The following is a 16,565-nucleotide window of genomic DNA, read 5'->3' as shown; positions in this document are numbered from 1 at the left end:
GATCATATGGGGTGCCAGAGATGGAATCTGAGTCTGCCATGTGCAAGGCAAGCACTCTAGCCCTCAAGGCAAGTACTATCATTCTGGCCCCAAGGCAAAGAAGAAATTGACAGTCCTTGGAATGCAGCAGAAGAATGAAAGAACTGAATCAGCACTGTACTAAGCAGGTGAAGTGATTACCACTTAAATTTGGAGTAGGTGCCATAGGTAGACTATGAGTCCACTGCATATGGTCACCTCTTGAGGGTGACATAGATAAAGTGGTATATATAGACTGATATTGTCGTGGCGTTAAAACTCCACACTACAATCAATTTGGAAATGTTTTTCTTAGTGAGGACGTTAATTTGACAGAAGCTGATTTGGCATACAATAAATCAAGGACAATGGCAAAGAAGATGACACTGGCAAAAATGTCCTGGAGACAGGTCCTGTAAAATAACAGAACTGAAGCCAAAAAGTGGTCACTGTGACAGAGATTGCCCAAATGGTGATTGATGGATGTAAGAAATATCTGTGAAAACTTTGTATTGATGTATTGGACCATCTCTTTTGCTTTGTTTTGCGGTCATTACTGTGGTGCTTGGGGCTATTCCTTACTCTCTACTTAGGAATGACCCTTGGTAGTGTTCATGGGACCATGTGTGGGGTTCAAACTAGGGGCATATACCAGCAGCTTGAAAGACAAGTGTCTTCACACCCCCAAATATATGATCATCTAATCTTTGATAACGGATCAAGAAATGTGAAGTAGAACAAGGAAAGCATTTTTAACAAATTGTGCTGGCAAAACTGGACAGCTACTTAGGGCTGGAGCTATAGCACAGTGGGTAGGGCATTTGCCTTGCACGCGGCCTACCTGGGTTCAATTCCCAGCATCCCATATGGTCCCCTGAGCAGCGCCAGGAGTAATTCCTGAGTGTAGAGCCAGGAGTAACCCCTGAGTATGGCCGGGTGTACCCCCCCAAAAAAAACTGGACAGCTACATGCAAAAAAATGGGCTTAGATCTCCACCTATCATGTACAAAAGTCAGATCAAAATGGATTAAAGACCTCAACATCAGACCAGAATCCATAAGGTATGTTGAAGACAAGGCCGGCAAAACCCTCCATGACATTGAAGCCAATGGTATTTTCAAAGATGACATGCCACTGGCCAAGTAAGTGAAAACAGAGATAAATAAATGGGACTATCTCAAACTAGGAAGCTTCTGCACCACAAAAGAAACAGTGACCAAAATGCAAAGACAGTCCACAGAATGGGAAAGGTTATTTGCCAGTACCCATCTGATAAAGGGTAATAACAAGGATATACAAGGCACTGGTTGAACTCCACAAGAAGAAAACTGTCGACCTGATCAAAAAATGGGGTGATGAAATCAACAGAAACTTCCCCAAAGAAGAAATCTGAATAGCTGAGAGGCAAATGAAAAAATGCTCTACATCACTAAACATAAGGGAGATACATATCAAAACAATAATATCATCTCACACCACAGAAACTGTCCCACATTTAAAAAAACAAAAGCAGTTGGTGTTGGCACGGATGTGGGGAGAAAGGGACTCTCCTTCACTGCTGGTGAAAATGTCAACTGGTTCAGCCCTTTTGGAAAAGAATATGGACGATTCTCAAAAAATTAGAAATTGAGCTCCTATTTGACGCAGCAATACCACTCCTGGGAATATATCCCAGAGAGGCAAAAAGGTATAGTAGAAATGACATCTGCATTTGTATGTTCATTGCAGCACTGTTTACAATAGCCAAAATCTGGAAAAAAACGGAGTGCCCAAAAACAGATGACTGGTCAAAGAAACTTTGGTACCTCTATACAATGAAATACTATGCAGCTGTTAGAAAAGATGAAGTCATGAACTTTGTGTATAAGTGGATCAGCATGGAAAGTATCATGTTGAGTGAAATGAGTCAGAAAGAAAGAGACAGACATAGAAAGATTGCACTCATATGTGGAAAATAAAGTAGCAGAATAGGGCACTAACACCCAAGAGTAGTAGAGATAAGAACCAGGAGGTCTGCCCACAGCTTGGAAACTGGCCTCACATGCTGGGGGAAAAGGCAGCTGAGATAGAGAAGGGAACGCCTAGTAGAGAATGTTGAGAGAACCCACTCGGTTTAAAACTGCGTACCAAAAGTAAACTATAGACCGGGCATGATGGCCACTCAATACTCCTATTGCAAACTACAACACCCAACAGGAGAGAGAACAAAAGGGAATGCCCTGCCGAAGAGGCAGGGTGGGGTGGTGGGGGTTGGGGTGGGGGTGGTGGGAGGGATACTTGGAACATTGTTGCAGGAGAATGGGCAACGGTGGAGGTATGTAAAACAAATCCAAACACGAAAGTTCATAAGTTTGTAACGGTACCTCATGGTGATTCACTAATAAAAAATTTTAAAAAAAAGACTAGTGTCTTACATCCTGTACCATCTCTCCAGTCTCTGTCTTAAACACAATCTTGATGGAGCTTGTTATCAAGTTCTCATGGAAGACCATATTACAATACTAAAAGGCCTGCCAAAAAAGTGAGGGAGTTTGATTATGTGATTAATGATCTCACAACTGTTCTAATCTCCCTGGCTCCAGAAGATTCTCCTGGGAATTTCCCAGAATGATTCTTGGCCTCTCCCTGAAAGTTCTTAAAGAAGGTTAGAAATATGAAAGACCGGGAAACTGTGTGACTTTGACTTTGTTTTTGTTTGACTTTGACTTTGACTTTGTTTCAAACCCTATGGAACTTTGAAAAACAATTGCTCTTGTATTGTCTAATGGAATTCATAATGGAAATCTTGTTCCTGCATTCTTGGAACTATGGGTGTTTCAAGCAGTTTGGATAAAAGCTAAACCTTAAAGATCATTCGCCTGGAATCATGTGTGCTGTAAAGATTCTTCTTGACATTCATATGCCATCCATGACATAGAAATGACTCAACTGTTCTAGATTTTGTTCTTGTTATTTTTCTCATTTCTATTAGGCACTATAATTTTGACACTGCCACCTATAGTTTTGTGCATTCATCGTTCCAAAACCACAGCCTCACCAGAGTATCTACTTTCTTCCACCGATGACCCAAAGACTGTTACTGTTCACCTCCTCCCCAAGGTAAGCCCAGTTTTATAGATCAAGTTTCCTATCCTATTGTCTTTGGCCAGACATACATATGAATTTTAAGTATGAAAAAGTTCTCATTATCACATATTATTAGGAAATTCAAATAAAAACAATGAGATATCACATCAGTATAAAGTGTGATATCTTATATCTTATGTGATATCTTCTCAAGCCACTTACTTCTCAAGCATTCCTACATTCTTTCCATGTAATGCAAAATTAAAACTAGAAATAACTAGTGTGTGCAGGAATCTAGTGAGAAAGGAACCCTCATTCACTATTGGTAGGAACATTGGTTTAATTTGTATGGAAAACAATATGAAGTTATCTCAAAAACATAAGAATAGATATCCCTACAACCCTGTGTTACCACTTCTTACTTTTAGTTTTCAAAAATAAATAAAATCTATTTTAATAAATCAAGATGTGTTTTTAAATTTTTTCTTTTTTTGGGGGGGTCATACCCCGTGATGCACAGGAGTTGTTCCTGGCTCATGAACTCAGGAATTACTCTTGGCGATGCTCGGGGGACCATATGGGATGCTGGGAATTGAATCCATGCAAGGCAAATGCATTGCCCGCTGTGCTGTCACTCCAGCCCCAAGGTGGCTTTTTAAAAAAAGTCAGCTGTAGGCTGCTAAATCCACTAAACTAAAATGAGATTTTTTTGATACTTTTTTTCTATTTAGGTTAATTTGTTTGTTTGGGTAGATTTTAAGTTCAGTTGTTTGGAGAAGTGAACATCATTGTTTTTATTCGGGAGGAAAGTTCTTAAAAGTGTTTTTCTGGGCAGGAGCAATAGTACAGCTGGTTGGGCATTTGTCTTGCATTCTCCAGACCAGGGTTCCATCCTCAGCATCTCTATTGTCCCCCAGCAGCACTAAGAGTGATTCCTGAGTGCAGAGTCAGGAGTAACCTTTGAGTATCACTGGGGATGAGCCAAAAAGCAAAAAAAATAAGTTCCCCCCACAAATTTGACTTAGATATTAAAATTTGGTGTTAATAAGAAAGACTTTTTTAAAATGGAATAGCTGTGCTTCAATTAAAATTACAAGAGAATAATATGAAATGGTATTGAAATATATCTATGTAGATATCCTATACTTGATTTGTCTAGCCCCAGAAAAAACCCATCTCTCTCTCCCCCCACCACACACACACACACAGACACAGACACACACCTCACATGTAGTTCTTTTAAATTTTTGATTCCCTTAACCTACCACCTTTATTCTTTCAGTAGGAAAGAGTGAACTATTTGACACTTTGTTTGAAAGACAAGCACTTTTTTTATTTTAAATTTTATTTTATTTTTCATAAAACTGTTCACAGTAATTCATTACATTTAATATTCAAACACCAATTCCACAACCATTACACCTTCCCACCACCATATTCCAAATGTTTCCACCCCAAACCCCAAACCTGTGGAAGTCGATGTGGAGGTCTCGTTCTGTTCAGCAGGGAGAACCCTTCGTAGGACAGCCGAATGAACAGACGCAGAGCCCCGGAGGAGGGAGAAAAGGCCTTTATTCTATGGCAGTTACAGTATTTATACCTCCCTGCTGGGAGGAGGTGGTGCCGGGACCCCCAATAGAAATGCAGGGTGTGGCATAGGATTTAGCTAGTAATAAACAAATGCTGATAGGATAAAATCAGTAAGATTAGGAGTGGCAACCTTTGCTAGGTGTGGCATGGGGTTAGCTAGTGATTAAACAAATAGTGACAGGATAAGATCAGTAAGGTAAAATGGCTCCCTACACAAACTGTGTCCCCCAAAGCAGAACCGAAACAATTTTGTACTGCTTGTTATGAATAATCTGCTAAAAATGATCCAATAGTTTCCTTATAGGAAAGTGTGTGAAGATCGTTATATTTCATCCTGGAGCTATTAAGCCATTGTATAAGAGATTACTAACATGTTTGTTAAACCCAATCAAATGTTGCGTGCTACTCTTGGTATATCAGTGGTGTAGAGTATGAAAGGTTACTCCAGGAATTCTAAAATTTAAAATACAATGATAGAGCAGATTCACTCATGGATGAGACCTATGTTGCTCTCTTCTGGGAGCTTTATTTCTGAGTCTCTGGATCTTGACCATTAATCAGATTATATACTCCAGGAGCAGTTTATGGGTGTGACTGCCAAGATACTGGTAAACTTGGGAAATGAGGGGGAGAAGGCCCATTCCTTCTTCTGAGCTTGAAGATTTCAGTGACTGGTCCTGCATACCTAGGCATTCCGAAGATTCACTCGTGGGTGAGGCTTGTTGAAGTGTGTGGAGAGTGGCTGTGAGCATGGCGGCAACTGGGTTCTGGAGGTTTTCAGCTTCTGGGGCTCTGTTGGGGTGGGAAGAGAAACTCAACCCACCCCCCTTTGAGTTGCCGGGGTGAAGACAGCCTCGTTCAGGATCTGGAAGTTTTATGTTGCTCTCTTCCTTAGCTTTATTTCTGAAGGACAAGCACTTCTTAATGTGAAGATAGAATTCAAATAAGGGCCTTAAATGTCTGTGCTATGCTGTTTGGTGTTTAACTCTCTTAGAACCTATCAGTGCAGTGTGCAGACAGAGATGGCAGGACAGCATTTCTATTGTCATCCAACAACATTCAGCAAGTGCAAGTCATCTTCAGAATTGGGAATTCTCAGGAGGATAAAATGTTCTCTTCAAATATTTGTCCAAAAAATATATTTGCACATAGGTTCAACCTGTAACAGCATGTTATTAATCTCTTGTATAAGGGCTTACTGGCTCCAGGGTGAGATACAACAATCTTCACATAATTTCCTTTAAGAAAACTTTTTTGGGATCATTTTAGTGCATTATTCATAACAAGCAATACAAAACAAATTGTCTAGGGGCACTCTTTGGGCATGTGGGAATATTCAAAATAACGGTGGTGGGAAGTATAATGGTGGTGGGGTTGACATTGTGATATTGAATGTGATAAATTATTGTGAGCAACTTTATAAAAATAAAATTAAATTTCAAAAAAATTGCCTTTCCCTGACTTGGTGACTGCCAAAAGTCCTGGTTCCAAGATGATAAAAATCAAAGTCTTTATATTATTTTTATTTCTAAATTTCTTGTTTTTGCTTTTTTTTTGGCTTTTGGTTAGGGGCCGTACTCAGTATTGCTCAGCAATCACTCCTGGAGGTGCCATGAAGTCCATATGTGATTTCAGGGATTGAACCAGACTCTCTCTCTCTCCCTCCACATTTTTAAATTTCTTCATGCTCTAGTGGTACAAGGTCACCAATGTCCTCAACTATTCAACTCTTTCCAACAATCCCTTAACCCTCTGCTTTCAGGTTTCTCAAGCCACCTACTTCTCAAGCATTCCTACTTAGTTACTCATTTCATTAGCAGAGACTATTTGGGGAGGTTTATATTTCTCATTGTCAACTAAATATTGTACCATTTTAAAATGGAATTTATGTAGAGGTAGGTGAACATTAAACTCTCTATCTGGGAAACTCTGGGACACCAATAAAACCCAAGACACTATTAGACCAAAGGCCAGTATATAGGGTCTGAAAAGCATTTGGCAGTAGCTGTTATGAGTACTGTGTGGGTCCAAATAGCAAATTCTCTTCTGTGACTCCCTAACTTCATCCAATGTTCCAGCAAGTCCTTATCTGCACTGTAAGAAGCAGGGTGGTGGCTAATGCTATCTGAGGACTGGAGATTCAGCTGGATAATGTACAAAAGCCTGGAGACAGAAGGGGAGAAAATCTCAGTATCCGTGTCCTGTATGCCATGAGTTGTGCAACTGTTGGTAGAGTCTCCAGGTCTGCTGTGGTCTCTGCTTTGCTCAGGCTGGCTTTTGGCCTATTCTGTTGGAAACCCGACCCACTTTTTTTCAATCAAGAGAAAGTTAAAAGTGGAAGAAGTTGGGGCAAGACCCATAGAATAGCAAGTAAGGTGCTTTCCTTGTACATGACTGATCTGAGTTTGACTCCAGCACTTTATATGATTCCCCAACTCCTTCAGGAATGAGACCTGAGTACAGTGCCAAGAGTAAGCCCTGAGCACCACGGGGTGTGGCTTTAAAACCAAAATAAAATTAAAAATATAAAAGCAGAATAGCTTTATTCCATCTTTCATTGCTATCAGAAACATACTTCAGACACCTTACAAAAAACCTCCAAAGACCCAATCTAAGAAGGCTATTAGTTTGATTATATCGTGGTTCACTATTTTATTTTTATTGCCATCCATCACACTCCAAAAATAAGCTAAGTTCCAGGCAAAGAAAAAAACCAACAACACCAAATTAGGCTCAAGCCTGGCCTATATAAAGATGCTGGCTGCCAGCCTGTCTCACAAGACTTCTAAGGGGGTTTAGAACTGGTGTGGAAACTGGTAAAGAACTCCCACGGGTAGTTGTCAAAATGCTAATGCAAATAACTAAAGCCACTCTACTTCCATCGGTATATGTTTTTCATATTATATTTTGTATATATGAAAATAAATAATAGCAGCTATCTTCCTTTCTTGTGGCAAAGATAATGGATATAAAGTGCCAGCCATATGGTGAATGCTCAAACATGATTATCATTTAAATTTTTGTCATGGCTGCTATAAAAATCAGCAGACTGTGAATTTGAAGCTAGTTTTTTTTTTAGAAGAGTGGCAAGAAAACCCTGCATAAAAACTGTCAGCCTTCCACATTCTGCGACTTCGGAAGTTGTTTGTTGGGTATTTTGCAGATTTGACTTTCAGGCCACACATGGCAGTGCTCAAAATGGCAGTACTCAAAGTTACTCCTGGTTTTGTGCCCATGGACGGAGGTGTGTATGTGGGGTGGGGGTGAGTGTTCCCAGCGATGCTTGGAAAACCCTGTAGTGTCAGGGATTGAATCCAGATCTTCTGCATGTAAAGTCTGAGCTCCATTGAGCCATTTCTCTGGCCCCAGTGTAAGAGAAACCTTGAACCTCTTGTATAAGAGAACACAGATCAATTAATTAGCCCAATTGGCATTTTTCATTTAGGTATAGGGACAGTTTTGTAAATTCATCAAGGATAATATGGCAGAAATAAGCAGGTATGATAGTTACCATAAGACTTCTTGTTAAATTATTTCTCTGCCATTTGTTCTGATGAAAAATTATTTTTTATTTATCATAAAATTCTTCTCTTTGGGAAATAGGTAACATGACCAAATCCTGCCTACAGATTTTCAATTCTGCTTTCTAGAACAGAAAATTTGGATTTCTTTGGCTCAAGTGAAACAACTGAGTAATATAGTGATTGGGATTACGTCAAAGTCTTTTCTGATAAATGGTTTACAGTTTCAGATACATTGAACAAGGTCAGATATACCACAAGTAAAAGATAATTGATAAATAAAATAAAATAACCCTTTTTTTGGAGTCCAAGGCTATCGTCACATGGTGGGGGATACATAGCACCTTAATTTTGTGTAGAACAGTGCCCCACACATTTCTCTGGACCCTCACAGTGACCACACAAGCAATTAACTTATTACTTATAAGTTAATAAGTAATAAAATATGCAACAACCAAACCTACACATATTGTAGATTCTCCCAGGAAAGACATACTTTCATTTTTTTTATTTTTCAGAAAGTGTGTTTTCCACCATCAATAATCATAAATTTCAAAACTGTTCTTTATTCAACCAGATTAGAATGTTTACTTAAAAAATAAGGGCTGATGGCAGATAGTTTACTGAGTTGAGCATTATTCCTAGCACCATATAGTCGCTGGAACACCACCAGAACATCCCAAACACAGAGTCAAGAACAACCCCAAACACTCAAGAACCAATAGGTGTGGCCCAAAAACAATAATGAGCTGGGAGAAGTTCTCAATACCCCCAGTTTTTTGTGCATTCTCTGCCCACCCCCAAAGTCATATTTTCTGTTTACCAAATTGCTTGATTGTTTCTCACCTATGATGATGTGGGTTGATTGAAAAAATCAAAAGAACCCACTGTTTCTAAATAGTCCATAATGTCATTCAGGTGGTTAAAGATGTAATTTCACTTAGAGTTTTAAAAAACTGCTGCATATTTCACAGAAAAGTACTGCTGTTGCTTGTAATTATTGATATGACTCAGGCATCCTATTGATACGCGTGCTTACACAGCTCTTTAAATAGTACTGGCAAAGAAAGAGAAGCAGCCTGGCAGATTTTAAAAACATTAAGTTGCTGTTCTTGTTTATGAGATGCACACAACTGAAGTTAAACTTCAATACAATAGATTAAGATTTGAGGGTCAGAACTAAAGAACATGGTTCCACTATATAAAAGGAAGTCTGTGATTTTTTTGTTCTTGATAATATTGTTTGAAAAGCTCTATCTTTGAATCATGGTGGGAAAGCAGCCCACAATCTGTCACAAAAAAATAGTATTAATTGGTTCTTTATGCTCAGTTGGTTGGTAAGTGGATATAGCTATCAAGCCAACTTTACCAAAATAAAATAATGCCATTTGATTAGGTATAATCAAAAGGTATTATTTCCTTTTCCTTCTGATCACACAGTTGAACAAAATAGCACCTATTTCTTCCTGTATTGAAAAAAATACAGATGAAGTACAAGAAATAAATAGCTATATTTTCATCACAGTGATAATTCACAATTCAATTTTTGTTTATTTCCAACAGTTTTTCGAAGCAGTTACACATATCATGGTTTATTAGTTTTCTCCCCTTCCCTTAACTGCTGTTGTTCTTTCAATGACAGGAGGTTGCACACTCTTAGACACAGTGCTCACTGGGGTTGCATGTTTGTTGTAGTGCTTGCACATACTGGGCTCTGGTGATTCATATAGCACACACTCCATGCGGCCACTGGGGGTCCAAGACAGCAGAGCCACTAGGACAGTCTTAGCACACATGGGCATCACCAGGGATCAAATTCATGGCCTCATGCTGGTGAAGCCTGAGCCTCATATCCCCATGCCTATATATATTTGTGATCCCCGAAATCATGTACTTTTAGTTGATACTGTGTATTTATGATGTAGCCAATGTTACTAATTAGTCTTCTGCAATATTTATTAGCTGAATGTACTAACATTTGCCATCACTTGTATCACTTGTTAGCCCATTGCTGATTTATTTGCTTGAGCGGGAGCCAGTAATGTCTCCATTTGTCCCTGTTGCGTGCTAGTGTAGCCCAATGGCATCTGCTCAATCCAGGAACAGATGCCAGGAAGAGCCTCAAACCATTCATTCAGGGTCTTGATGAAGAATTCTGACCATCTCGTAGGTGGGCGGCCAGGCATTCTTTTGACATCCCATGGAATTCATTTGGTAACAGTTCTAGTCCAGCGGTTGTCTCCAAACCACATTATGTATCCGGTCCATCTGATTTTTGATGCCTTGGCAAATCGGCAGCGTCCCTGATTCTTGATTCATAGACAGAGGTCAAAACTCCTGATTTCTCCTCCCACTTGAGTGAAATGTGATATTCCAAGCATAGCTCTTTCAATTCCTCTTTGGGAGACCCAAATAGCGTTCTCATCCTGCTTTCGTAGTACCCAGGTCTCTGAGGTGTATGTTAGTGCAGGAAGAACGGTGGAGTCGAAAAGATGTATCCAGAGCCTGAGGTTCTCCATCGTCTTAACAACTTCTTCAATGCTCTTGAAGGCATTCCACAATGAAATCTTTCTCCTGTGCAGCCAGGTCGTTCGTCATGTTGAATTCTCGACCTAGGTACACATAACTTTTGCATTCAGAGATGTTCGTTCCGTTGAGAGCAAATGGAACACCAGGAACTGGTCCGTTTCTCATGAACATTATCTTAGTGAGATTCAGCTGCAGTCCAACCTTTTCACACTCACCTTGCCACCCGCATGGCAGAGCCTGGCAAGCTACCTGTGGCATATTCAATATGCCAAAAGCAGTAACAAAAATGGGCCTCATTGAAACTCCAAACAATAATAGTGAGTTTTTTTTGAAATATTGAATGTAATCAAAGTAAAGTGAAAGTAAAGTGAAATTTATCAGTTACACAGGTGGGGGGGGGGGGTTTGGGGTGGGGGAGGGGAAAGGTATACTGTGATTCTTGGTGGTGGAATATGTGCATTGGTGAAGGGATGGGTGTTCGAGCATTGTATAACTGAGACTTAAACCTGAAAGCTTTGTAACTTTCCACATGGTGATTCAATAAAAGAATAAAGTAATTTTTTTAAAAAAATGGGCCTCATTCCCCTGACCCTGGAAGAGTCCCCAATACGGCAACATTTACTATATCAATCCTTATTGATGAATTTTTATTTTTACTGAAGCTATAAATCACAATTAAAAAACATCTTTTTTTAGTTTAGTTGGGCTTCCTAGGGTCTTTTATTTTATTTTATTTTTTTATTCAACTCTTATCTATTTCATAGGCATTCCTAGAATATATATGCCAGCTTACAAAGACGATTCATATTTTTAAAATTTTTATTCTTGCTTTTAAAGATATCTGTTTATTGATTTTACAGCTACTTAGTGACCATTCAATGAACAGATACACATTTATTGAATCCTCGGATGTATGACTCTTCAACTAAGTGCTTGCCTTGCATATGTAAGGCCCAGTATTTGATTCCAGTACCACAAAAAAAGATATTTGTTCATTTTAGGCAGTGATCTATAGCAGGAATACTTGAAACAAATATCCCTACATTGTGTCACTGGTCCACATACCCAGGTCCCAGAATTTATATTTTTGATGTTTTTTTTCATGATATATGCAAAAATTGTTCAGTCAATATTGTGTGCAGAAAACCTCTAGAATCAAGTTGGGACAGTAAAGATTAATGACTGCTTATTAACAGCAACTTTCCCTTCTCTTTTATATTTGTAGAACCAAGTTTTGTTTCATTTTCTATTGTTCCTCAAGGGCAATGCCAAACCCAAGGCAATGGTATAGTCTAACCTATTGCATTTACTCCCACCCTTTTGTGAAAATCAATAGTTCATGTTTCATCTAACTGTTTCAACACAGTTTTAGCCAATAGTTGAGGGCGATATCTGCGGGTTTGCCTCAGAGATTTTCCCACTTTTACAAAAGAATAAAACACAAAAGGACTGCCTTTTCTCACACTGCCACAGTGAATTGATGTAGCACTGCAGCACTGTGGTCCCTTTGCTCATTGATTTGCTCAAGCGGGCACCAGTAATGTCTCCATTGTGAGACTTATTGTTACTGTTTTTGGCATATCCAATACACCATGGGTAGTTTATTAGGCTCTGCTGTGCGGGCTCTCAAAGAGGAATGAAGGAATCAAACCCGGGTCGGCCGCATGCAAGGCAAATGCCCTACCCACTGTGCTATCGCTCCAGTCTGTGAATTGATAATATGTATTTATTTTCTTTTATGGGTAATGATGGCCACACCCATTTTTGCCCAGAGTTTACTCTTGGCTCTGAGCTCAGTGATCACTCCTGCCAGTGTTCAGGGGACCATATGTGGTGTGGAGGGAAGTGGGTGTCTGTCTATGTCTATGTACATCCTACCTGCTGTACTATCTCTGTGACTCCCACATATGGTGTCTAGAATGACAGTTAGCTTAAAATAATGAAAACTGCCCAGTTGAAGATGGCTGAGCAAGAAATATTGCGAAGAGAATCTGGATCCAGGATATCCCTGAGCTACTGAGAAGTCAGCCTTGAAGGGAACACTTCCTTCCTTCTTGTGGCATTTTAATTGCTTAAGACTTTTCTCTTGAGTTTCCTTTTGCTTGTGTCTAGAATATTTTAGCTGGTACTATAAAGTTTGAAATTACAATGCGATCTTCAGAACCTCACTTCAATAAATAAAAATGGTATTCATTCCGATGAGGAAACACAAAGAGCTAGACAGAGATAGCTCTCTATATCTAAATTATTTTATACCAGTGAAGCCATTTTAACATTAAAATTCTCTTTAAAAGACATACTCAGAAAAAAATGCTTGGGTTTGAATTAATTAAATCATTTTTAAAAGCCAGTGTTCTGGAGCCAAAAAAAAATAATACAGAAGCAAATAGGTTTACTTTGCATGCATCTGACCTGGAGAAGGAGGGTCCGTTTTGCAACCCTTCGCCCCATAAGGTCCTGGAGCAGCAACAGAAGTGATCCCTGAGCACTGAGCTAGGAGCAATCCCTGAGCACTCCAGGGTGTGGCTCCCTCAAACAACTCCCTGTGGTTTTTTGTTTTTGTTGTTTTTGTTATATGTTCTATTATTATTTTTCTCATTTCTTAATGGAGTGAAAAATTCTTCCAGAAACTGACCCAGTGGGGTCAGGGAGGACTCCTGAGAAGTACTCAGGAGGCCCATATCCCCCACCACCTCCCACTAAGCAGTTCTCAGACAATCAGCACTGCAATTCAATATAATGAAGCAAAGCTGCTGAGGCCCTGCCGTGCCTGGAATCACTTGCTCTCTCACTGGTGCTCAGAGGCCTCCGAGGCTGCACCCAATAATGTGGTACCAAAAAATAGAATCCAGGTATGGTATATGCTAGGTAGGCATCCTAATCACTGTACTATCTCCCAGCCCCAAGAAATTATTTGATATGCCAGAAAGATATAAATGAAACCATGGTAGGAATAAAATTTTGGTTCCCTGTGAGAGTTCTGGAAAATTGGAAGCTAAAACAGTGAGGAAGAAGAGAAAACCCTCCTAGAAGTGTGGAACCCTTAGCCAGAGTAGAATGTAGGTTGATTTCTAAAAAGAAACAGGTGAAACATTCTGGGCACATCAACAGCATGGTCAAAGGTAAGAGCCCTCCACGCTCAGCGAAACGAGGATTTAATTCCAAGTGATACTTCCTAAAAGTTGGAGTTATGGCCCTTGGTATTGTATATATCTTCTCAGAGGCTTGGGGTTTTCAAAGGCAATTTATATACTTAGTGTTCTTATTTCAAGTACAACCTAAACAGTTACGTGGTACTTGTCATCACAATGGTCACTTAAACCCTAGTCACTGATATCACTGATAAAACTGCTGATATCACAGCAGTTTTCTTCAACAACTAGTCTGTGGATCTCTGTGGGTTGACAAGTGTAGAAAGGTTGGTAACCATTGGTTAACCACTTTGGTTATAATTGCTGTTCCATGGACCACTGTTCTGGAGAGGTTCTGGTTCGCAGTTGTGAAAAAGTTGAAAATCCTCTAATGTCCTGCATTAGAGGACACACTTACTATTCATGATTATGATCTTATTAATATAAGAACCTCTGGTTCATATAAAAATAATTCTTTTGGGGGGGATTGGGGCCACACCCAGTAATGACCAGGAGTTACTTGTGGCTCTGCACTCAGGAATTACTCCTGGTTATGCTCAGGAGACCATGCGGGATGCTGAGGATTGAACCCAGTTCTGCTGTATGCAACATCAGTGCCCTACCTGCTGTACTATCTCTCCAACCCCAGAAAAAAAATTTAAGGATACTTTTCATTATGAGTAAAAGTTTGCAAAGTATTCACTGCATACTTTTTCTTTTTATTATGGTGCTAGATACTGAGCCCGGACCTGAGGTATGCAGAGCTTGCACTCTGAGCTACTACCCTGGGCCCACCCTTTACTTCTTTAGCTCAAGGCCCAGCCATATTTACTAGTGTCTTGCATAGGGCAAATTCATGGGACTAGGTTCTCGCCAATAGAATGCAGACAAAATTTAGTCACGCCATTTCCAAAATTAGCCCATAAGAGAAGCCTATCTTCCAGCATCCAGAACTTTGAACCCTTTGTACTTTTCCCCCCATCTACCAGCTGAATAAAAGGGCAATGACAAATAAAAGTAGGGGGAGCTACATCAAGGAAAATGAGTTGAGCCCTGAAAGACAATATGGAAGGTTGATAGCCAGACTGCACCATGAGTAAGAGGTGGATTTTTATTTTCATTGAAAAATCCCGGACTTAATTGTTATAACAGCTATCACTGTTCTTCACTTGTACTTTAAAAAAAGAGCTGGAGAGGAAGAATTGAACCATCATGTGATAGAGCAATAGTTTAGACTTGCTAAATCCAAGAAAATCTGCTTTCTCCATGAGCAACTCTGTAATGCAATTGAAAACTTAGGATAAAAACAACTTCCTCACAGTATGACATTCTTGGTACAACACTTACACATGATAAATAGTGGCTATTGCTCTCATATGTTAAAGGGATACATATTTGTGATATCTCCCACTTTCTACGCAGTTAAATCTGGTGCCACTGTGATTTGTATTTGCATAGGTTTCTGGTGTAAAATATATATTATATCCAATATTAATGACTTATTTAAGAAACTCATCAATAATTTTTTAATTTGTACCTTGTAGGTTTTCTTCCATTGTTTGAGGACCATACCAGGCAGTGTTCAGAGGCTTGTGCTTCAGTCTCTGTGCTTGGGGTCACTCGCAGAGGTGCTCAGTGTTGGAAATAAAGCCTGAACTTCCTGCATGCAACACATGTCATCTGCCTATTGAGCTATCTCTTTGAGCCCAAAATTTGTAGTATCTTTAAAAGTATAAATTAGCAATCCCAATCACAAACAATGCATAGTTACAATGTATTAAAGCAGATTTTGATGAATTTATTTTTCTTTTTGAGTCACACCTGGCGATGCACAGGGTTTACTCCTGGCTGTACACTCAGGAATTGCTCTTGGTGGTGCTCAGGGGGCCATATGGGATGCTGGGAATCGAACCTGGGTCGGCCATGTGCAAGGCAAAAGCCCTACCTGCTATGATATCCCTCCAGCCCCAACAGATTTGGTTGAATCTTGCTTAGAAATACTGAGATCAAACTACTTCTATTTCCTAGATGAAAAATAACCCCACATAGATATTCCTTCTGATATATTAAGCTATAACTCAGAGTTTTTATTAATTCTGGACTTCCTTCATAACTATACCAAGTTTATAAATTATGCAGTTGTAAAAGCTTGTGTTCAGAAAGTCCTTATTTTGTGAGATGCTTGAGTAAGTTCTGTTGAGCTGACATTTTAGTAATAGATTAGACTAGGTCAACCCATTTCCTCTTAATCTAGTTTCACATTGTAACTTATTCACAATAGAAAACGAAATCTTAGCATTATTGGATTGAAACTAATCAGAGACTTAGTCACAGACATTTGTCCTAGCTGGAACAGGCAATAATTTAAAGGGAGTTTCTGTAGACATAGAGGCATGAAAGAAAGCTTACATAAAAGAATAAACAGTCCCCAGAATGATGTGAAACCCTGGGAGCTCTTTTCCATCTGGAACATTCAGCTTTACATTTATTTGAGGGACACAAAGCACTCTTTCTGGACTGAAGGAATAATCATGTATAATTTCTCATGGACAGCATAAGCATCCTAAGGCTTAGTTGCCTTAAGAGGTCCCAGTGAAAAACCACTGGCATTACTGAAAGGCCTCCCATCAGGAGAAGACTATTAGGGAGTAGCAGGGGAGTACTTTCCTTTAGAACATGTGTTTAAAGCTATTACAATGCCCAGAGCTGG

General features: G+C 39.5%; 1 pseudogene; it reads left to right on the top strand.

Moving 5' to 3' along the window:
- The first annotated feature begins 281 nt into the window (after positions 1-281).
- LOC129401992 (spermine synthase-like) lies at positions 282-2,757 on the top strand (annotated as a pseudogene).
- The last annotated feature ends 13,808 nt before the right edge of the window (positions 2,758-16,565 follow it).

The sequence above is a fragment of the Sorex araneus genome, chromosome 1 (assembly GCF_027595985.1).
Source record: "Sorex araneus isolate mSorAra2 chromosome 1, mSorAra2.pri, whole genome shotgun sequence".
NCBI classification, from domain to species: domain Eukaryota; kingdom Metazoa; phylum Chordata; class Mammalia; order Eulipotyphla; family Soricidae; genus Sorex; species Sorex araneus.
Note: the sequence above shows the minus strand (reverse complement) of the source record. Positions and strands in the feature narration are given on the sequence as shown.